Source organism: Capricornis sumatraensis, chromosome 20 (genome assembly GCF_032405125.1).
Source record: "Capricornis sumatraensis isolate serow.1 chromosome 20, serow.2, whole genome shotgun sequence".
Lineage (NCBI taxonomy): Eukaryota > Metazoa > Chordata > Mammalia > Artiodactyla > Bovidae > Capricornis > Capricornis sumatraensis.
Window position 1 is genome coordinate 1,504,292 of NC_091088.1, and position 24,170 is coordinate 1,528,461.

Below are 24,170 nucleotides of genomic sequence, written 5' to 3' on the forward strand. Positions count from 1 at the left end.
TGACATTGCTGCTACAGCCTGGAAGGAAAGCGCACGTGCATGCCCCCACTCGAGACGAGGCCTGACTCCCGTGGGGAGACTCCAGAAGTACCCAAAGATCCATGTCAGCCCCTGAGAGGAATCCTCGGTCCCGGCCCTGACTCCACACAAGGTTTTTGGCCCCGGTATCGACGGGAGAGGAATCCCGAGAGGCCCCCTAGCAACTCGCATGGGGACTGGCCTCTCCTGAGGCCACCAGGGCGGGTCCCTGAGGTCCCCGTCGTAACTCGAGAACACCTGCCGCAACTCGAGAAAATCCAGGAAGTTCTCCCTTCCAGGCGAGATGAGGCCTATTTCCGATGAGGCGTCTGGAGACTAATGACACCTAAACTCTGGAACTTCGAAAGGGTCTTTCACACCCTTGCTGCAACTCAAGAAGTTCACCGCCATACCCGTCTCCACTCGAGAGGAAGCACGATGGTCCCGCCCACATCCAGAGGAGCCCCGATTCCCCCTCGTAGCTCGAGATGAGGGATCCTTTCCCTGCTTTCAACGGGAAAGAATTCCCGGCTTTCCCGTCGCATCTCAAGAGGAGGCACTCTCAACAGGAAAGGCGAGAGGAACTCCATGGTCGTACCACCATTCCAAGAGTCCCCCAGATGTCTCAGTCCATTCCAGAGGAACCTCTTTGCCCTGCACTGGCTCATCTTTCACGCCGAGGATCGACTCACACCACGGTGGCACGTGGGACAGACCTGTGGGAAAGCCTCGAGGGAAAGACTCGAGGGAAAACCACAGATCCTTTGATCCACGCGACGGGAAGCGTGACATTGCTGCTACAGCCTGGAAGGAAAGCGCACGTGCATGCCCCCACTCGAGACGAGGCCTGACTCCCCTGGGGAGACTCCAGAAGTACCCAAAGATCCATGTCAGCCCCTGAGAGGAATCCTCGGTTCCGGGCCTGACTCCACACAAGGTTTTTGGCCCCGGTATCGCCGGGAGAGGAATCCCGAGAGGCCCCCTAGCAAATTGCATGGGGACTGGCCTCTCCTGAGGCCACCAGGGCGGTTCCCTGAGGTCCCCGTCGTAACTCGAGAACACCTGCCGCAACTCGAGAAAATCCAGGAAGTTCTCCCTTCCAGGCGACATGTGGCCTATTTCCGATGAGGCGTCTGGAGACTAATGACACCTAACCTCTGGAACTTCGAAAGGGTCTTTCACACCCTTGCTGCAACTCAAGAAGTTCACCGCCACACCCGTCTCCACTCGAGAGGAAGCACGATGGTCCCGCCCACATCCAGAGGAGCCCCGTTTCCCCCTCGTAGCTCGAGATGAGGGATCCTTTCCCTGCTTTCAACGGGAAAGAATTCACGGCGTTCCCGTCGCATCTCAAGAGGAGGCACTCTCAACAGGAAAGGCGAGAGGAACTCCATGGTCGTACCACCATTCCAAGAGTCCCCCAGATGTCTCAGTCCATTCCAGAGGAAACTCTTTGCCCTGCACTGGCTCATCTTTCACGCCGAGGATCGACTCACAACACGGTGGCACGTGGGACAGCCCTGTGGGAAAGCCTCGAGGGAAAGCCTCGAGGGAAAGCCACAGATCCTTTGATAAATGCGACGGGAATCGTGACATTGCTGCTACAGCCTGGAAGGAAAGCGCACGTGCATGCCCCCACTCGAGACGAGGCCTGACTCCCGTGGGGAGACTCCAGAAGTACCCAAAGATCCATGTCAGCCCCTGAGAGGAATCCTCGGTCCCGGTCCTGACTCCACACAAGGTTTTTGGCCCCGGTATCGACGGGAGAGGAATCCCGAAAGGCCCCCTAGCAACTCGCATGGGGACTGGCCTCTCCTGAGGCCACCAGGGCGGGTCCCTGAGGTCCCGGTCGTAACTCGAGAACACCTGCCGCAACTCGAGAAAATCCAGGAAGTTCTCCCTTCCAGGCGAGATGAGGCCTATTTCCGATGAGGCGTCTGGAGACTAATGACACCTAAACTCTGGAACTTCGAAAGGGTCTTTCACACCCTTGCTGCAACTCAAGAAGTTCACCGCCATACCCGTCTCCACTCGAGAGGAAGCACGATGGTCCCGCACACATCCAGAGGAGCCCCGTTTCCCCCTCGTAGCTCGAGATGAGGGATCCTTTCCCTGCTTTCAACGGGAAAGAATTCCCAGCGTTCCCGTCGCATCTCAAGAGGAGGCACTCTCAACAGGAAAGGCGAGAGGAACTCCATGGTCGTACCACCATTCCAAGAGTCCCCCAGATGTCTCAGTCCATTCCAGAGGAACCTTTTGCCCTGCACTGGCTCATCTTTCACGCCGAGGATCGACTCACACCACGGTGGCACGTGGGACAGCCCTGTGGGAAAGCCTCGAGGGAAAGCCTCGAGGGAAAACCACAGATCCTTTGATCCACGCGACGGGAAGCGTGACATTGCTGCTACAGCCTGGAAGGAAAGCGCACGTGCATGCCCCCACTCGAGACGGGGCCTGACTCCCCTGGGGAGACTCCAGAAGTACCCAAAGATCCATGTCAGCCCCTGAGAGGAATCCTCGGTTCCGGGCCTGACTCCACACAAGGTTTTTGGCCCCGGTATCGACGGGAGAGGAATCCCGAGAGGCCCCCTAGCAAATTGCATGGGGACTGGCCTCTCCTGAGGCCACCAGGGCGGTTCCCTGAGGTCCCCGTCGTAACTCGAGAACACCTGCCGCAACTCGAGAAAATCCAGGAAGTTCTCCCTTCCAGGCGACATGTGGCCTATTTCCGATGAGGTGTCTGGAGACTAATGACACCTAACCTCTGGAACTTCGAAAGGGTCTTTCACACCCTTGCTGCAACTCAAGAAGTTCACCGCCATACCCGTCTCCACTCGAGAGGAAGCACGATGGTCCCGCCCACATCCAGAGGAGCCCCGTTTTCCCCTCGTAGCTCGAGATGAGGGATCCGTTCCCTGCTTTCAACGGGAAAGAATTCCCAGTGTTCCCGTCGCATCTCAAGAGGAGGCATTCTCAACAGGAAAGGCGAGAGGAACTCCATGGTCGTACCACCATTCCAGGATTGCCCAGATGTCTCAGTCCATTCCAGAGGAACCTCTTTGCCCTGCACTGGCTCATCTTTCACGCCGAGGATCGACTCACACCACGGTGGCACGTGGGAAAGCCTTGTGGGAAAGCCTCGAGGGAAAGCCTCGAGGGAAAACCACAGATCCTTTGATCCACGCGACGGGAAGCGTGACATTGCTGCTGCAGCCTGGAAGGAAAGCGCACGTGCATGCCCCCACTCGAGACGAGTCCTGACTCCCCTGGGGAGACTCCAGAAGTACCCAAAGATACATGTCACCCCTGAGAGTAATCCTCGGTTCCGGCCCTGACTCCACACAAGGATTTTGGCCCCGGTATCGACGGGAGAGGAATCCCGAGAGGCCCCCTAGCAACTCGCATGGGGACTGGCCTCTCCTGAGGCAACCAGGGCGGGTCCCTGAGGTCCCCGTCGTAACTCGAGAACACCTGCCGCAACTCGAGAAAATCCAGGAAGTTCTCCCTTGCAGGCGAGATGAGGCCTATTTCCGATGAGGCGTCTGGAGACTAATGACACCTAACCTCTGGAACTTCGAAAGGGTCTTTCACACCCTTGCTGCAACTCAAGAAGTTCACCGCCATACCCGTCTCCACTCGAGAGGAAGCACGATGGTCCCGCCCACATCCAGAGGAGCCCCGTTTCCCCCTCGTAGCTCGAGATGAGGGATCCTTTCCCTGCTTTCAACGGGAAAGAATTCACGGCGTTCCCGTCGCATCTCAAGAGGAGGCACTCTCAACAGGAAAGGCGAGAGGAACTCCATGGTCGTACCACCATTCCAAGAGTCCCCCAGATGTCTCAGTCCATTCCAGAGGAACCTCTTTGCCCTGCACTGGCTCATCTTTCACGCCGAGGATCGACTCACACCACGGTGGCACGTGGGACAGCCCTGTGGGAAAGCCTCGAGGGAAAGACTCGAGGGAAAACCACAGATCCTTTGATCCACGCGACGGGAAGCGTGACATTGCTGCTACAGCCTGGAAGGAAAGCGCACGTGCATGCCCCCACTCGAGACGAGGCCTGACTCCCCTGGGGAGACTCCAGAAGTACCCAAAGATACATGTCACCTCTGAGAGTAATCCTCGGTTCCGGCCCTGACTCCACACAAGGTTTTTGGCCCCGGTATCGACGGGAGAGGAATCCCGAGAGGCCCCCTAGCAACTCGCATGGGGACTGGCCTCTCCTGAGGCAACCAGGGCGGGTCCCTGAGGTCCCCGTCGTAACTCGAGAACACCTGCCGCAACTCGAGAAAATCCAGGAAGTTCTCCCTTCCAGGCGAGATGAGGCCTATTTCCGATGAGGCGTCTGGAGACTAATGACACCTAACCTCTGGAACTTCGAAAGGGTCTTTCACACCCTTGCTGCAACTCAAGAAGTTCACCGCCATACCCGTCTCCACTCGAGAGGAAGCACGATGGTCCCGCCCACATCCAGAGGAGCCCCGTTTCCCCCTCGTAGCTCGAGATGAGGGATCCTTTCCCTGCTTTCAACGGGAAAGAATTCCCGGCGTTCCCGTCGCATCTCAAGAGGAGGCACTCTCAACAGGAAAGGCGAGAGGAACTCCATGGTCGTACCACCATTCCAAGAGTCCCCCAGATGTCTCAGTCCATTCCAGAGGAACCTCTTTGCCCTGCACTGGCTCATCTTTCACGCCGAGGATCGACTCACACCACGGTGGCACGTGGGACAGCCCTGTGGGAAAGCCTCGAGGGAAAGACTCGAGGGAAAACCACAGATCCTTTGATCCACGCGACGGGAAGCGTGACATTGCTGCTACAGCCTGGAAGTAAAGCGCACGTGCATGCCCCCACTCGAGACGAGGCCTGACTCCCGTGGGGAGACTCCAGAAGTACCCAAAGATCCATGTCAGCCCCTGAGAGGAATCCTCGGTCCCGACCCTGACTCCACACAAGGTTTTTGGCCCCGGTATCGACGGGAGAGGAATCCCGAAAGGCCCCCTAGCAACTCTCATGGGGACTGGCCTCTCCTGAGGCCACCAGGGCGGGTCCCTGAGGTCCCCGTCGTAACTCGAGAACACCTGCCGCAACTCGAGAAAATCCAGGAAGTTCTCCCTTCCAGGCGAGATGAGGCCTATTTCCGATGAGGCGTCTGGAGACTAATGACACCTAACCTCTGGAACTTCGAAAGGGTCTTTCACACCCTTGCTGCAACTCAAGAAGTTCACCGCCATACCCGTCTCCACTCGAGAGGAAGCACGATGGTCCCGCCCACATCCAGAGGAGCCCCGTTTCCCCCTCGTAGCTCGAGATGAGGGATCCTTTCCCTGCTTTCAACGGGAAAGAATTCCCGGCGTTCCCGTCGCATCTCAAGAGGAGGCACTCTCAACAGGAAAGGCGAGAGGAACTCCATGGTCGTACCACCATTCCAAGAGTCCCCCAGATGTCTCAGTCCATTCCAGAGGAACCTCTTTGCCCTGCACTGGCTCATCTTTCACGCCGAGGATCGACTCACACCACGGTGGCACGTGGGACAGACCTGTGGGAAAGCCTCGAGGGAAAGACTCGAGGGAAAACCACAGATCCTTTGATCCACGCGACGGGAAGCGTGACATTGCTGCTACAGCCTGGAAGGAAAGTGCACGTGCATGCCCCCACTCGAGACGAGGCCTGACTCCCCTGGGGAGACTCCAGAAGTACCCAAAGATCCATGTCAGCCCCTGAGAGGAATCCTCGGTTCCGGGCCTGACTCCACACAAGGTTTTCGGCCCCGGTATCGCCGGGAGAGGAATCCCGAGAGGCCCCCTAGCAAATTGCATGGGGACTGGCCTCTCCTGAGGCCACCAGGGCGGTTCCCTGAGGTCCCGGTCGTAACTCGAGAACACCTGCCGCAACTCGAGAAAATCCAGGAAGTTCTCCCTTCCAGGCGAGATGAGGCCTATTTCCGATGAGGCGTCTGGAGACTAATGACACCTAACCTCTGGAACTTCGAAAGGATCTTTCACACCCTTGCTGCAACTCAAGAAGTTCACCGCCACACCCGTCTCCACTCGAGAGGAAGCACGATGGTCCCGCCCACATCCCGAGGAGCCCCGTTTCCCCCTCGTAGCTCGAGATGAGGGATCCTTTCCCTGCTTTCAACGGGAAAGAATTCACGGCGTTCCCGTCGCATCTCAAGAGGAGGCACTCTCAACAGGAAAGGCGAGAGGAACTCCATGGTCGTACCACCTTTCCAAGACTCCCCCAGATGTCTCAGTCCATTCCAGAGGAAACTCTTTGCCCTGCACTGGCTCATCTTTCACGCCGAGGATCGACTCACAACACGGTGGCACGTGGGACAGCCCTGTGGGAAAGCCTCGAGGGAAAGCCTCGAGGGAAAGCCACAGATCCTTTGATAAATGCGACGGGAATCGTGACATTGCTGCTACAGCCTGGAAGGAAAGCGCACGTGCATGCCCCCACTCGAGACGAGGCCTGACTCCCGTGGGGAGACTCCAGAAGTACCCAAAGATCCATGTCAGCCCCTGAGAGGAATCCTCGGTCCCGGTCCTGACTCCACACAAGGTTTTTGGCCCCGGTATCGACGGGAGAGGAATCCCGAAAGGCCCCCTAGCAACTCGCATGGGGACTGGCCTCTCCTGAGGCCACCAGGGCGGGTCCCTGAGGTCCCGGTCGTAACTCGAGAACACCTGCCGCAACTCGAGAAAATCCAGGAAGTTCTCCCTTCCAGGCGAGATGAGGCCTATTTCCGATGAGGCGTCTGGAGACTAATGACACCTAAACTCTGGAACTTCGAAAGGGTCTTTCACACCCTTGCTGCAACTCAAGAAGTTCACCGCCATACCCGTCTCCACTCGAGAGGAAGCACGATGGTCCCTCACACATCCAGAGGAGCCCCGTTTCCCCCTCGTAGCTCGAGATGAGGGATCCTTTCCCTGCTTTCAACGGGAAAGAATTCCCAGCATTCCCGTCGCATCTCAAGAGGAGGCACTCTCAACAGGAAAGGCGAGAGGAACTCCATGGTCGTACCACCATTCCAAGAGTCCCCCAGATGTCTCAGTCCATTCCAGAGGAACCTTTTGCCCTGCACTGGCTCATCTTTCACGCCGAGGATCGACTCACACCACGGTGGCACGTGGGAAAGCCTTGTGGGAAAGCCTCGAGGGAAAGCCTCGAGGGAAAACCACAGATCCTTTGATCCACGCGACCGGAAGCGTGACATTGCTGCTGCAGCCTGGAAGGAAAGCGCACGTGCATGCCCCCACTCGAGACGAGTCCTGACTCCCCTGGGGAGACTCCAGAAGTACCCAAAGATACATGTCACCCCTGAGAGTAATCCTCGGTTCCGGCCCTGACTCCACACAAGGTTTTTGGCCCCGGTATCGACGGGAGAGGAATCCCGAGAGGCCCCCTAGCAACTCGCATGGGGACTGGCCTCTCCTGAGGCCACCAGGGCGGGTCCCTGAGGTCCCCGTCGTAACTCGAGAACACCTGCCGCAACTCGAGAAAATCCAGGAAGTTCTCCCTTGTAGGCGAGATGAGGCCTATTTCCGATGAGGCGTCTGGAGACTAATGACACCTAACCTCTGGAACTTCGAAAGGGTCTTTCACACCCTTGCTGCAACTCAAGAAGTTCACCGCCATACCCGTCTCCACTCGAGAGGAAGCACGATGGTCCCGCCCACATCCAGAGGAGCCCCGTTTCCCCCTCGTAGCTCGAGATGAGGGATCCTTTCCCTGCTTTCAACGGGAAAGAATTCCCGGCGTTCCCGTCGCATCTCAAGAGGAGGCACTCTCAACAGGAAAGGCGAGAGGAACTCCATGGTCGTATCACCATTCCAAGAGTCCCCCAGATGTCTCAGTCCATTCCAGAGGAACCTCTTTGCCCTGCACTGGCTCATCTTTCACGCCGAGGATCGACTCACACCACGGTGGCACGTGGGACAGCCCTGTGGGAAAGCCTCGAGGGAAAGACTCGAGGGAAAACCACAGATCCTTTGATCCACGCGACGGGAAGCGTGACATTGCTGCTACAGCCTGGAAGGAAAGCGCACGTGCATGCCCCCACTCGAGACGAGGCCTGACTCCCCTGGGGAGACTCCAGAAGTACCCAAAGATCCATGTCAGCCCCTGAGAGGAATCCTCGGTTCCGGGCCTGACTCCACACAAGGTTTTTGGCCCCGGTATCGACGGGAGAGGAATCCCGAGAGGCCCCCAAGCAAATTGCATGGGGACTGGCCTCTCCTGAGGCCACCAGGGCGGTTCCCTGTGGTCCCCGTCGTAACTCGAGAACACCTGCCGCAACTCGAGAAAATCCAGGAAGTTCTCCCTTCCAGGCGACATGTGGCCTATTTCCGATGAGACGTCTGGAGACTAATGACACCTAACCTCTGGAACTTCGAAAGGGTCTTTCACACCCTTGCTGCAACTCAAGAAGTTCACCGCCATACCCGTCTCCACTCGAGAGGAAGCACGATGGTCCCGCCCACATCCAGAGGAGCCCCGTTTCCCCCTCGTAGCTCGAGATGAGGGATCCTTTCCCTGCTTTCAACGGGAAAGAATTCCCGGCGTTCCCGTCGCATCTCAAGAGGAGGCACTCTCAACAGGAAAGGCGAGAGGAACTCCATGGTCGTACCACCATTCCAAGACTCCCCCAGATGTCTCAGTCCATTCCAGAGGAAACTCTTTGCCCTGCACTGGCTCATCTTTCACGCCGAGGATCGACTCACAACACGGTGGCACGTGGGACAGCCCTGTGGGAAAGCCTCGAGGGAAAGCCTCGAGGGAAAGCCACAGATCCTTTGATAAATGCGACGGGAATCGTGACATTGCTGCTACAGCCTGGAAGGAAAGCGCACGTGCATGCCCCCACTCGAGACGAGGCCTGACTCCCGTGGGGAGACTCCAGAAGTACCCAAAGATCCATGTCAGCCCCTGAGAGGAATCCTCGGTCCCGGCCCTGACTCCACACAAGGTTTTTGGCCCCGGTATCGACGGGAGAGGAATCCCGAGAGGCCCCCTAGCAACTCGCATGGGGACTGGCCTCTCCTGAGGCCACCAGGGCGGGTCCCTGAGGTCCCCGTCGTAACTCGAGAACACCTGCCGCAACTCGAGAAAATCCAGGAAGTTCTCCCTTCCAGGCGAGATGAGGCCTATTTCCGATGAGGCGTCTGGAGACTAATGACACCTAAACTCTGGAACTTCGAAAGGGTCTTTCACACCCTTGCTGCAACTCAAGAAGTTCACCGCCATAACCGTCTCCACTCGAGAGGAAGCACGATGGTCCCGCCCACATCCAGAGGAGCCCCGATTCCCCCTCGTAGCTCGAGATGAGGGATCCTTTCCCTGCTTTCAACGGAAAAGAATTCCCAGCGTTCCCGTCGCATCTCAAGAGGAGGCACTCTCAACAGGAAAGGCGAGAGGAACTCCATGGTCGTACCACCATTCCAAGAGTCCCCCAGATGTCTCAGTCCATTCCAGAGGAACCTTTTGCACTGCACTGGCTCATCTTTCACGCCGAGGATCGACTCACACCACGGTGGCACGTGGGAAAGCCTTGTGGGAAAGCCTCGAGGGAAAGCCTCGAGGGAAAACCACAGATCCTTTGATCCACGCGACGGGAAGCGTGACATTGCTGCTGCGTCCTGGAAGGAAAGCGCACGTGCATGCCCCCACTCGAGACGAGTCCTGACTCCCCTGGGGAGACTCCAGAAGTACCCAAAGATACATGTCACCCCTGAGAGTAATCCTCGGTTCCGGCCCTGACTCCACACAAGGTTTTTGGCCCCGGTATCGACGGGAGAGGAATCCCGAGAGGCCCCCTAGCAACTCGCATGGGGACTGGCCTCTCCTGAGGCAACCAGGGCGGGTCCCTGAGGTCCCCGTCGTAACTCGAGAACACCTGCCGCAACTCGAGAAAATCCAGGAAGTTCTCCCTTGCAGGCGAGATGAGGCCTATTTCCGATGAGGCGTCTGGAGACTAATGACACCTAACCTCTGGAACTTCGAAAGGGTCTTTCACACCCTTGCTGCAACTCAAGAAGTTCACCGCCATACCCGTCTCCACTCGAGAGGAAGCACGATGGTCCCGCCCACATCCAGAGGAGCCCCGTTTCCCCCTCGTAGCTCGAGATGAGGGATCCTTTCCCTGCTTTCAACGGGAAAGAATTCCCGGCGTTCCCGTCGCATCTCAAGAGGAGGCACTCTCAACAGGAAAGGCGAGAGGAACTCCATGGTCGTACCACCATTCCAAGAGTCCCCCAGATGTCTCAGTCCATTCCAGAGGAACCTCTTTGCCCTGCACTGGCTCATCTTTCACGCCGAGGATCGACTCACACCACGGTGGCACGTGGGACAGCCCTGTGGGAAAGCCTCGAGGGAAAGACTCGAGGGAAAACCACAGATCCTTTGATCCACGCGACGGGAAGCGTGACATTGCTGCTACAGCCTGGAAGGAAAGCGCACGTGCATGCCCCCACTCGAGACGAGGCCTGACTCCCCTGGGGAGACTCCAGAAGTACCCAAAGATCCATGTCAGCCCCTGAGAGGAATCCTCGGTTCCGGGCCTGACTCCACACAAGGTTTTTGGCCCCGGTATCGACGGGAGAGGAATCCCGAGAGGCCCCCTAGCAAATTGCATGGGGACTGGCCTCTCCTGAGGCCACCAGGGCGGTTCCCTGAGGTCCCCGTCGTAACTCGAGAACACCTGCCGCAACTCGAGAAAATCCAGGAAGTTCTCCCTTCCAGGCGACATGTGGCCTATTTCCGATGAGACGTCTGGAGACTAATGACACCTAACCTCTGGAACTTCGAAAGGGTCTTTCACACCCTTGCAGCAACTCAAGAAGTTCACCGCCATACCCGTCTCCACTCGAGAGGAAGCACGATGGTCCCGCCCACATTCAGAGGAGCCCCGTTTCCCCCTCGTAGCTCGAGATGAGGGATCCTTTCCCTGCTTTCAATGGGAAAGAATTCACGGCGTTCCCGTCGCATCTCAAGAGGAGGCACTCTCAACAGGAAAGGCGAGAGGAACTCCATGGTCGTACCACCATTCCAAGACTCCCCCAGATGTCTCAGTCCATTCCAGAGGAAACTCTTTGCCCTGCACTGGCTCATCTTTCACGCCGAGGATCGACTCACACCACGGTGGCACGTGGGACAGCCCTGTGGGAAAGCCTCGAGGGAAAGCCTCGAGGGAAAGCCACAGATCCTTTGATAAATGCGACGGGAATCGTGACATTGCTGCTACAGCCTGGAAGGAAAGCGCACGTGCATGCCCCCACTCGAGACGAGGCCTGACTCCCCTGGGGAGACTCCAGAAGTACCCAAAGATCCATGTCAGCCCCTGAGAGGAATCCTCGGTCCCGGCCCTGACTCCACACAAGGTTTTTGGCCCCGGTATGGACGGGAGAGGAATCCCGAGAGGCCCCCTAGCAACTCGCATGGGGACTGGCCTCTCCTGAGGCCACCAGGGCGGGTCCCTGAGGTCCCCGTCGTAACTCGAGAACACCTGCCGCAACTCGAGAAAATCCAGGAAGTTCTCCCTTCCAGGCGAGATGAGGCCTATTTCCGATGAGGCGTCTGGAGACTAATGACACCTAATCTCTGGAACTTCGAAAGGGTCTTTCACACCCTTGCTGCAACTCAAGAAGTTCACCGCCATACCCGTCTCCACTCGAGAGGAAGCACGATGGTCCCGCCCACATCCAGAGGAGCCCCGTTTCCCCCTCGTAGCTCGAGATGAGGGATCCTTTCCCTGCTTTCAACGGGAAAGAATTCCCGGCGTTCCCGTCGCATCTCAAGAGGAGGCACTCTCAACAGGAAAGGCGAGAGGAACTCCATGGTCGTACCACCATTCCAAGACTCCCCCAGATGTCTCAGTCCATTCCAGAGGAAACTCTTTGCCCTGCACTGGCTCATCTTTCACGCCGAGGATCGACTCACAACACGGTGGCACGTGGGACAGCCCTGTGGGAAAGCCTCGAGGGAAAGCCTCGAGGGAAAGCCACAGATCCTTTGATAAATGCGACGGGAATCGTGACATTGCTGCTACAGCCTGGAAGGAAAGCGCACGTGCATGCCCCCACTCGAGACGAGGCCTGACTCCCGTGGGGAGACTCCAGAAGTACCCAAAGATCCATGTCAGCCCCTGAGAGGAATCCTCGGTCCCGGCCCTGACTCCACACAAGGTTTTTGGCCCCGGTATCGACGGGAGAGGAATCCCGAGAGGCCCCCTAGCAACTCGCATGGGGACTGGCCTCTCCTGAGGCCACCAGGGCGGGTCCCTGAGGTCCCCGTCGTAACTCGAGAACACCTGCCGCAACTCGAGAAAATCCAGGAAGTTCTCCCTTCCAGGCGAGATGAGGCCTATTTCCGATGAGGCGTCTGGAGACTAATGACACCTAAACTCTGGAACTTCGAAAGGGTCTTTCACACCCTTGCTGCAACTCAAGAAGTTCACCGCCATACCCGTCTCCACTCGAGAGGAAGCACGATGGTCCCGCCCACATCCAGAGGAGCCCCGATTCCCCCTCGTAGCTCGAGATGAGGGATCCTTTCCCTGCTTTCAACGGAAAAGAATTCCCAGCGTTCCCGTCGCATCTCAAGAGGAGGCACTCTCAACAGGAAAGGCGAGAGGAACTCCATGGTCGTACCACCATTCCAAGAGTCCCCCAGATGTCTCAGTCCATTCCAGAGGAACCTTTTGCACTGCACTGGCTCATCTTTCACGCCGAGGATCGACTCACACCACGGTGGCACGTGGGAAAGCCTTGTGGGAAAGCCTCGAGGGAAAGCCTCGAGGGAAAACCACAGATCCTTTGATCCACGCGACGGGAAGCGTGACATTGCTGCTGCGTCCTGGAAGGAAAGCGCACGTGCATGCCCCCACTCGAGACGAGTCCTGACTCCCCTGGGGAGACTCCAGAAGTACCCAAAGATACATGTCACCCCTGAGAGTAATCCTCGGTTCCGGCCCTGACTCCACACAAGGTTTTTGGCCCCGGTATCGACGGGAGAGGAATCCCGAGAGGCCCCCTAGCAACTCGCATGGGGACTGGCCTCTCCTGAGGCAACCAGGGCGGGTCCCTGAGGTCCCCGTCGTAACTCGAGAACACCTGCCGCAACTCGAGAAAATCCAGGAAGTTCTCCCTTGCAGGCGAGATGAGGCCTATTTCCGATGAGGCGTCTGGAGACTAATGACACCTAACCTCTGGAACTTCGAAAGGGTCTTTCACACCCTTGCTGCAACTCAAGAAGTTCACCGCCATACCCGTCTCCACTCGAGAGGAAGCACGATGGTCCCGCCCACATCCAGAGGAGCCCCGTTTCCCCCTCGTAGCTCGAGATGAGGGATCCTTTCCCTGCTTTCAACGGGAAAGAATTCCCGGCGTTCCCGTCGCATCTCAAGAGGAGGCACTCTCAACAGGAAAGGCGAGAGGAACTCCATGGTCGTACCACCATTCCAAGAGTCCCCCAGATGTCTCAGTCCATTCCAGAGGAACCTCTTTGCCCTGCACTGGCTCATCTTTCACGCCGAGGATCGACTCACACCACGGTGGCACGTGGGACAGCCCTGTGGGAAAGCCTCGAGGGAAAGACTCGAGGGAAAACCACAGATCCTTTGATCCACGCGACGGGAAGCGTGACATTGCTGCTACAGCCTGGAAGGAAAGCGCACGTGCATGCCCCCACTCGAGACGAGGCCTGACTCCCCTGGGGAGACTCCAGAAGTACCCAAAGATCCATGTCAGCCCCTGAGAGGAATCCTCGGTTCCGGGCCTGACTCCACACAAGGTTTTTGGCCCCGGTATCGACGGGAGAGGAATCCCGAGAGGCCCCCTAGCAAATTGCATGGGGACTGGCCTCTCCTGAGGCCACCAGGGCGGTTCCCTGAGGTCCCCGTCGTAACTCGAGAACACCTGCCGCAACTCGAGAAAATCCAGGAAGTTCTCCCTTCCAGGCGACATGTGGCCTATTTCCGATGAGACGTCTGGAGACTAATGACACCTAACCTCTGGAACTTCGAAAGGGTCTTTCACACCCTTGCAGCAACTCAAGAAGTTCACCGCCATACCCGTCTCCACTCGAGAGGAAGCACGATGGTCCCGCCCACATTCAGAGGAGCCCCGTTTCCCCCTCGTAGCTCGAGATGAGGGATCCTTTCCCTGCTTTCAATGGGAAAGAATTCACGGCGTTCCCGTCGCATCTCAAGAGGAGGCACTCTCAACAGGAAAGGCGAGAGGAACTCCATGGTCGTACCACCATTCCAAGACTCCCCCAGATGTCTCAGTCCATTCCAGAGGAAACTCTTTGCCCTGCACTGGCTCATCTTTCACGCCGAGGATCGACTCACACCACGGTGGCACGTGGGACAGCCCTGTGGGAAAGCCTCGAGGGAAAGCCTCGAGGGAAAGCCACAGATCCTTTGATAAATGCGACGGGAATCGTGACATTGCTGCTACAGCCTGGAAGGAAAGCGCACGTGCATGCCCCCACTCGAGACGAGGCCTGACTCCCGTGGGGAGACTCCAGAAGTACCCAAAGATCCATGTCAGCCCCTGAGAGGAATCCTCGGTCCCGGCCCTGACTCCACACAAGGTTTTTGGCCCCGGTATGGACGGGAGAGGAATCCCGAGAGGCCCCCTAGCAACTCGCATGGGGACTGGCCTCTCCTGAGGCCACCAGGGCGGGTCCCTGAGGTCCCCGTCGTAACTCGAGAACACCTGCCGCAACTCGAGAAAATCCAGGAAGTTCTCCCTTCCAGGCGAGATGAGGCCTATTTCCGATGAGGCGTCTGGAGACTAATGACACCTAATCTCTGGAACTTCGAAAGGGTCTTTCACACCCTTGCTGCAACTCAAGAAGTTCACCGCCATACCCGTCTCCACTCGAGAGGAAGCACGATGGTCCCGCCCACATACTGAGGAGCCCCGTTTCCCCCTCGTAGCTCGAGATGAGGGATCCTTTCCCTGCTTTCAACGGGAAAGAATTCCCAGCGTTCCCGTCGCATCTCAAGAGGAGGCACTCTCAACAGGAAAGGCGAGAGGAACTCCATGGTCGTACCACCATTCCAAGAGTCCCCCAGATGTCTCAGTCCATTCCAGAGGAACCTTTTGCCCTGCACTGGCTCATCTTTCACGCCGAGGATCGACTCACACCACGGTGGCACGTGGGAAAGCCTTGTGGGAAAGCCTCGAGGGAAAGCCTCGAGGGAAAACCACAGATCCTTTGATCCACGCGACGGGAAGCGTGACATTGCTGCTGCGTCCTGGAAGGAAAGCGCACGTGCATGCCCCCACTCGAGACGAGTCCTGACTCCCCTGGGGAGACTCCAGAAGTACCCAAAGATACATGTCACCCCTGAGAGTAATCCTCGGTTCCGGCCCTGACTCCACACAAGGTTTTTGGCCCCGGTATCGACGGGAGAGGAATCCCGAGAGGCCCCCTAGCAACTCGCATGGGGACTGGCCTCTCCTGAGGCAACCAGGGCGGGTCCCTGAGGTCCCCGTCGTAACTCGAGAACACCTGCCGCAACTCGAGAAAATCCAGGAAGTTCTCCCATGCAGGCGAGATGAGGCCTATTTCCGATGAGGCGTCTGGAGACTAATGACACCTAACCTCTGGAACTTCGAAAGGGTCTTTCACACCCTTGCTGCAACTCAAGAAGTTCACCGCCATACCCGTCTCCACTCGAGAGGAAGCACGATGGTCCCGCCCACATCCAGAGGAGCCCCGTTTCCCCCTCGTAGCTCGAGATGAGGGATCCTTTCCCTGCTTTCAACGGGAAAGAATTCCCAGTGTTCCCGTCGCATTTCAAGAGGAGGCATTCTCAACAGGAAAGGCGAGAGGAACTCCATGGTCGTACCACCATTCCAGGATTGCCCAGATGTCTCAGTCCATTCCAGAGGAACCTCTTTGCCCTGCACTGGCTCATCTTTCACGCCGAGGATCGACTCACACCACGGTGGCACGTGGGACAGCCCTGTGGGAAAGCCTCGAATGAAAGCCTCGAGGGAAAACCACAGATCCTTTGATCCACGCGACGAGAAGCGTGACATTGCTGCTACAGCCTGGAAGGAAAGCGCACGTGCATGCCCCGACTCGAGACGAGGCCTGACTCCCCTTTGGAGACTCCAGAAGTACCCAAAGATACATGTCACCCATGAGAGGAATCCTCGGTTCCGGCCCTGACTCCACACAAGGTTTTTGTCCCCGGTATCGACGGGAGAGGAATCCCGAGAGGCCCCCTATCAACTCGCATGGGGACTGGCCTCTCCTGAGGCAACCAGGGCGGGTCCCTGAGGTCCCCGTCGTAACTCGAGAACACCTGCCGCAACTCGAGAAAATCCAGGAAGTTCTCCCTTGCAGGCGAGATGAGGCCTATTTCCGATGAGGCGTCTGGAGACTAATGACACCTAACCTCTGGAACTTCGAAAGGGTCTTTCACACCCTTGCTGCAACTCAAGAAGTTCACCGCCATACCCGTCTCCACTCGAGAGGAAGCACGATGGTCCCGCCCACATCCAGAGGAGCCCCGTTTCCCCCTCGTAGCTCGAGATGAGGGATCCTTTCCCTGCTTTCAACGGGAAAGAATTCCCGGCGTTCCTGTCGCATTTCAAGAAGAGGCACTCTCAACAGGAAAGGCGAGAGGAACTCCATGGTCGCACCACCATTCCTAGAGTCCCCTAGATGTCTCAGTCCATTCCAGAGGAACCTCTTTGACCTGCACTGGCTCATCTTTCACGCCGAGGATCGATTCACACCACGGTGGCACGTGGGACAGCCCTGTGGGAAAGCCTCGAGGGAAAGACTCGAGGGAAAGCCACAGACCCTTTGTTAAATGCGACGGGAATCGTGACATTGCTGCTACAGCCTGGAAGGAAAGCGCACGTGCATGCCCCCACTCGAGACGAGGCCTGACTCCCCTTTGGAGACTCCAGAAGTACCCAAAGATACATGTCACCCCTGAGAGGAATCCTCGGTTCCGGCCCTGACTCCACACAAGGTTTTTGTCCCCGGTATCGACGGGAGAGGAATCCCGAGAGGCCCCCTATCAACTCGCATGGGGACTGGCCTCTCCTGAGGCAACCAGGGCGGGTCCCTGAGGTCCCCGTCGTAACTCGAGAACACCTGCCGCAACTCGAGAAAATCCAGGAAGTTCTCCCTTGCAGGCGAGATGAGGCCTATTTCCGATGAGGCGTCTGGAGACTAATGACACCTAACCTCTGGAACTTCGAAAGGGTCTTTCACACCCTTGCTGCAACTCAAGAAGTTCACCGCCATACCCGTCTCCACTCGAGAGGAAGCACGATGGTCCCGCCCACATCCAGAGGAGCCCCGTTTCCCCCTCGTAGCTCGAGATGAGGGATCCCTTCCCTGCTTTCAACGGGAAAGAATTCCCGGCGTTCCCGTCGCATCTCAAGAGGAGGCACTCTCAACAGGAAAGGCGAGAGGAACTCCATGGTCGTACCACCATTCCAAGACTCCCCCAGATGTCTCAGTCCATTCCAGAGGAACCTCTTTGCCCTGCACTGGCTCATCTTTCACGCCGAGGATCGACTCACACCACGGTGGCACGTGGGCCAGCCCTGTGGGAAAGCCTCGAGGGAAAGCCTCGAGGGAAAACCACAGATCCTTTGATCCACCCGACGGGAAGCGTGACATTGCTGCTACAGCCTGGAAGGAAAGCGCAAGTTCATGCCACCACTCGAGACGAGGCCTGACTCCCCTGGGGAGACTGCAGAAGTACCCAAAGATCCATGTCAGCCCCTGAGAGGAATCCTCGGTTCCGGTCCTGACTCCACACAAGGTTTTTGGCCCCGGTATCGCCGGGAGAGGAATCCCGAGAGGCCGCCTAGCAACTCGCATGGGGATTGGCCTCTCCTGAGGCAACCAGGTCGGGTCCCTGAGGTCCCCGTCGTAACTCGAGAACACCTGCCGCAACTCGAGAAAATCCAGGAAGTTCTCCCTTGCAGGCGAGATGAGGCCTATTTCCGATGAGGCGTCTGGAGACTAATGACACCTAACCTCTGGAACTTCGAAAGGGTCTTTCACACCCTTGCTGCAACTCAAGAAGTTCACCGCCATACCCGTCTCCACTCGAGAGGAAGCACGATGGTCCCGCCCACATCCAGAGGAGCCCTGTATCCCCCTCGTAGCTCGAGATGAGGGATCCTTTCCCTGCTTTCAACGGGAAAGAATTCCCGGCGTTCCCGTCGCATCTCAAGCGGAGGCACTCTCAACAGGAAAGGCGAGAGGAACTCCATGGTCGTACCACCATTCCAAGAGTCCCCCAGATGTCTCAGTCCATTCCAGAGGAACCTCTTTGCCCTGCACTGGCTCATCTTTCACGCCGAGGATCGACTCACACCACGGTGGCACGTGGGCCAGCCCTGTGGGAAAGCCTCGAGGGAAAGCCTCGAGGGAAAACCACAGATCCTTTGATCCACCCGACGGGAAGCGTGACATTGCTGCTACAGCCTGGAAGGAAAGCGCAAGTTCATGCCACCACTCGAGACGAGGCCTGACTCCCCTGGGGAGACTCCAGAAGTACCCAAAGATCCATGTCAGCCCCTGAGAGGAATCCTCGGTTACGGCCCTGACTCCACACAAGGTTTTTGGCCCCGGTATCGACGGGAGAGGAATCCCGAGAGGCCGCCTAGCAACTCGCACGGGGAGTGGCCTCTCCTGAGGCCACCAGGGCGGGTCCCTGACGTCCCCGTCGTAACTCGAGAACACCTGCCGCAACTCGAGAAAATCCAGGAAGTTCTCCCTTCCAGGCGAGATGAGGCCTATTTCCGATGAGGCGTCTGGAGTCTAATGACACCTAACCTCTGGAACTTCGAAAGGGTCTTTCACACCCTTGCTGCAACTCAAGAAGTTCACCGCCATACCCGTCTCCACTCGAGAGGAAGCACGATGGTCCCGCCCACATCCAGAGGAGCCCCGTTTCCCCCTCGTAGCTCGAGATGAGGGATCCTTTCCCTGCTTTCAACGGGAAAGAATTCCCGGCGTTCCCGTCGCATCTCAAGAGGAGGCACTCTCAACAGGAAAGGCGAGAGGAACTCCATGGTCGTACCACCATTCCAAGACTCCCCCATATGTCTCAGTCCATTCCAGAGGAAACTCTTTGCCCTGCACTGGCTCATCTTTCACGCCGAGGATCGACTCACAACACGGTGGCACGTGGGACAGCCCTGTGGGAAAGCCTCGAAGGAAAGCCACAGATCCTTTGATAAATGCGACTGGAATCGTGACATTGCTGCTACAGCCTGGAAGGAAAGCGCACGTGCATGCCCCCACTCGAGACGAGGCCTGACTCCCGTGGGGAGACTCCAGAAGTACCCAAAGATCCATGTCAGCCACTGAGAGGAATCCTCGGTCCCGGCCCTGACTCCACACAAGGTTTTTGGCCCCGGTATGGACGGGAGAGGAATCCCGAGAGGCCCCCTAGCAACTCGCATGGGGACTGGCCTCTCCTGAGGCCACCAGGGCGGGTCCCTGAGGTCCCCGTCGTAACTCGAGAACACCTGCCGCAACTCGAGAAAATCCAGGAAGTTCTCCCTTCCAGGCGAGATGAGGCCTATTTCCGATGAGGCGTCTGGAGACTAATGACACCTAAACTCTGGAACTTCGAAAGGGTCTTTCACACCCTTGCTGCAACTCAAGAAGTTCACCGCCATACCCGTCTCCACTCGAGGGGAAGCACGATGGTCCCGCCCACATCCAGAGGAGCCCCGTTTCCCCCTCGTAGCTCGAGATGAGGGATCCTTTCCCTGCTTTCAACGGGAAAGAATTCCCAGCGTTCCCGTCGCATCTCAAGAGGAGGCACTCTCAACAGGAAAGGCGAGAGGAACTCCATGGTCGTACCACCATTCCAAGAGTCCCCCAGATGTCTCAGTCCATTCCAGAGGAACCTTTTGCCCTGCACTGGCTCATCTTTCACGCCGAGGATCGACTCACACCACGGTGGCACGTGGGAAAGCCTTGTGGGAAAGCCTCGAGGGAAAGCCTCGAGGGAAAACCACAGATCCTTTGATCCACGCGACGGGAAGCGTGACATTGCTGCTGCAGCCTGGAAGGAAAGCGCACGTGCATGCCCCCACTCGAGACGAGTCCTGACTCCCCTGGGGAGACTCCAGAAGTACCCAAAGATACATGTCACCCCTGAGAGTAATCCTCGGTTCCGTCCCTGACTCCACACAAGGTTTTTGGCCCCGGTATCGACGGGAGAGGAATCCCGAGAGGCCCCCTAGCAACTCGCATGGGGATTGGCCTCTCCTGAGGCAACCAGGTCGGGTCCCTGAGGTCCCCGTCGTAACTCGAGAACACCTGCCGCAACTCGAGAAAATCCAGGAAGTTCTCCCTTGCAGGCGAGATGAGGCCTATTTCCGATGAGGCGTCTGGAGACTAATGACACCTAACCTCTGGAACTTCGAAAGGGTCTTTCACACCCTTGCTGCAACTCAAGAAGTTCACCGCCATACCCGTCTCCACTCGAGAGGAAGCACGATGGTCCCGCCCACATCCAGAGGAGCCCCGTTTTCCACTCATAGCTCGAGATGAGGGATCCTTTCCCTGCTTTCAACGGGAAAGAATTCCCGGCGTTCCCGTCTCATCTCAAGAGGAGGCACTCTCAACAGGAAAGGCGAGAGGAACTCCATGGTCGTACCACCATTCCAAGAGTCTCCCAGATGTCTCAGTCCATTCCAGAGGAACCTCTTTGCCCTGCACTGGCTCATCTTTCACGCCGAGGATCGACTCACACCACGGTGGCACGTGGGAAAGCCCTGTGGGAAAGCCTCGAGGGAAAGCCTCGAGGGAAAACCACAGATCCTTTGATCCACGCGACGGGAAGCGTGACATTGCTGCTACAGCCTGGAAGGAAAGCGCACGTGCATGCCCCCACTCGAGACGAGGCCTGACTGCCCTGGGGAGACTCCAGAAGTACCCAAAGATCCATGTCAGCCCCTGAGAGGAATCCTCGGTTCCGGGCCTGACTCCACACAAGGTATTTGGCCCCGGTATCGACGGGAGAGGAATCCCGAGAGGCCCCCTAGCAAATTGCATGGGGACTGGCCTCTCCTGAGGCCACCAGGGCGGTTCCCTGAGGTCCCCGTCGTAACTCGAGAACACCTGCCGCAACTCGAGAAAATCCAGGAAGTTCTCCCTTCCAGGCGACATGTGGCCTATTTCCGATGAGGCGTCTGGAGACTAATGACACCTAACCTCTGGAACTTCGAAAGGGTCTTTCACACCCTTGCTGCAACTCAAGAAGTTCACCGCCATACCCGTCTCCACTCGAGAGGAAGCACGATGGTCCCGCCCACATCCAGAGGAGCCCCGTTTCCCCCTCGTAGCTCGAGATGAGGGATCCTTTCCCTGCTTTCAACGGGAAAGAATTCCCAGTGTTCCCGTCGCATCTCAAGAGGAGGCATTCTCAACAGGAAAGGCGAGAGGAACTCCATGGTCGTACCACCATTCCAGGATTGCCCAGATGTCTCAGTCCATTCCAGAGGAACCTCTTTGCCCTGCACTGGCTCATCTTTCACGCCGAGGATCGACTCACACCACGGTGGCACGTGGGACAGCCCTGTGGGAAAGCCTCGAATGAAAGCCTCGAGGGAAAACCACAGATCCTTTGATCCACGCGACGGGAAGCGTGACATTGCTGCTACAGCCTGGAAGGAAAGCGCACGTGCATGCCCCCGCTCGAGACGAGGCCTGACTCCCCTGGGGAGACTCCAGAAGTACCCAAAGATCCATGTCACCCCTGAGAGGAATCCTCGGTTCCGGCCCTGACTCCACACAAGGTTTTTGTCCCCGGTATCGACGGGAAAGGAATCCCGAGAGGCCCCCTATCAACTTGCATGGGGACTGGCCTCTCCTGAGGCAACCAGGGCGGGTCCCTGAGGTCCCCGTCGTAACTCGAGAACACCTGCCGCAACTCGAGAAAATCCAGGAAGTTCTCCCTTGCAGGCGAGATGAGGCCTATTTCCGATGAGGCGTCTGGATACTAATGACACCTAACCTCTGGAACTTCGAAAGGGTCTTTCACACCCTTGCTGCAACTCAAGAAGTTCACCGCCATACCCGTCTCCACTCGAGAGGAAGCACGATGGTCCCGCCCACATCCAGAGGAGCCCCGTTTCCCCCTCGTAGCTCGAGATGAGGGATCCTTTACCTGCTTTCAACGGGAAAGTATTCCCGGCGTTCCTGTCGCATCTCAAGAAGAGGCACTCTCAACAGGAAAGGCGAGAGGAACTCCATGGTCGTACCACCATTCCTAGAGTCCCCTAGATGTCTCAGTCCATTCCAGAGGAACCTCTTTGACCTGCACTGGCTCATCTTTCACGCCGAGGATCGATTCACACCACGGTGGCACGTGGGACAGCCCTGTGGGAAAGCCTCGAGGGAAAGACTCGAGGGAAAGCCACAGACCCTTTGATAAATGCGACGGGAATCGTGACATTGCTGCTACAGCCTGGAAGGAAATCGCACGTGCATGCCCCCACTCGAGACGAGGCCTGACTCCCATGTGGAGACTCCAGAAGTACCCAAAGATCCATGTCAGCCCCTGAGAGGAATCCTCGGTTCCGGCCCTGACTCCACAAAAGGTTTTTGGCCCCGGTATCGACGGGAGAGGAATCCCGAGAGGCCGCCTAGCAACTCGCATGGGGAGTGGCCTCTCCTGAGGCCACCAGGGCGGGTCCCTGAGTTCCCCGTCGTAACTCGAGAACACCTGCCGCAACTCGAGAAAATCCAGGAAGTTCTCCCTTCCAGGCGATATGAGGCCTATTTCCGATGAGGCGTCTGGAGACTAACGACACCTAACCTCTGGAACTTCGAAAGGGTCTTTCACACAATTGCTGCAACTCAAGAAGTTCACCGCCATACCCGTCTCCACTCGAGAGGAAGCACGATGGTCCCGCCCACATCCAGAGGAGCCCCGTTTCCCCCTCGTAGCTCGAGATTAGGGATCCTTTCCCTGCTTTCAACGGGAAAGAATTCCCAGCGTTCCCGTCGCATCTCAAGAGGAGGCACTCTCAACAGAAAAGGCGAGAGGAACTCCATGGTCGTATCACCATTCCAAGAGTCCCCCAGATGTCTCAGTCTATTCCAGAGGAACCTCTTTGCCCTGCACTGGCTCATCTTTCACGCCGAGGATCGACTCACACCAAGGTGGCACGTGGGGCAGCCCTGTGGGAAAGCCTCGAGGGAAAACCACAGATCCCTTGATCCACGCTACGGGAAGCGTGACATTGCTGCTACAGTCTGGAAGGAAAGCGCACGTCCATGCCCCCACTCGAGACGAGGCCTGACTCCCCTGGGGAGACTCCAGAAGTACTCAAAGATTCATGTCAGCCCCTGAGAGGAATCCTCGGTTCCAGCCCTGACTCCACACAAGGTTTTTGGCCCCAGTATCGACGGGAGAGGAATCCCTAGAGGCCCCCTAGCAACTCGCATGGGGACTGGCTTTTCCAGAGGCCACCAGAGCGGGTCCCTGATGTCCCCGTCGTATCTCGAGAACACCTGCCGCAACTCGAGAAAATCCAGGAAGTTCTCCCTTCCAGGCGAGATGAGGCCAATTTCCGATGAGGCGTCTGGAGAGTAATGACACCTAACCTCTGGAAATTCGAAAGGGTCTTTCACACCCTTGCGGCAACTCAAGAAGTTCACAGCCATACCCATCTCCACTTGAGAGGAAGCACGATGATCCCGCCCACATCCAGAGGAGCCCCGTATCCCCCTCTAAGCTCGAGATGAGGGATCCTTTCCCTGCTTTCAACGGGAAAGAATTCCCGGCGTTCCCGTCGCATCTCAAGAGGAGGCACTCTAAACAGGAAAGGCGAGAGTAACTCCATGGTCGTACCACCATTCCAAGAGTCCCCCAGATGTCTCAGTCCATTCCAGAGGAACCTCTTTGCCCTGCACTGGCTCATCTTTCACGCCGAGGATCGACTCACACCACGGTGGCACGTGGGACAGCCCTGTGGGAAAGCCTCGAGGGAAAGCCTCGAGGGAAAACCACAGATCCTTTGATCCACGCGATGGGAAGCGTGACATTGCTGCTACAGCCTGGAAGGAAAGCGCACGTGCATGCCCCCGCTCGAGACGAGGCCTGACTCCCCTGGGGAGACTCCAGAAGTACCCAA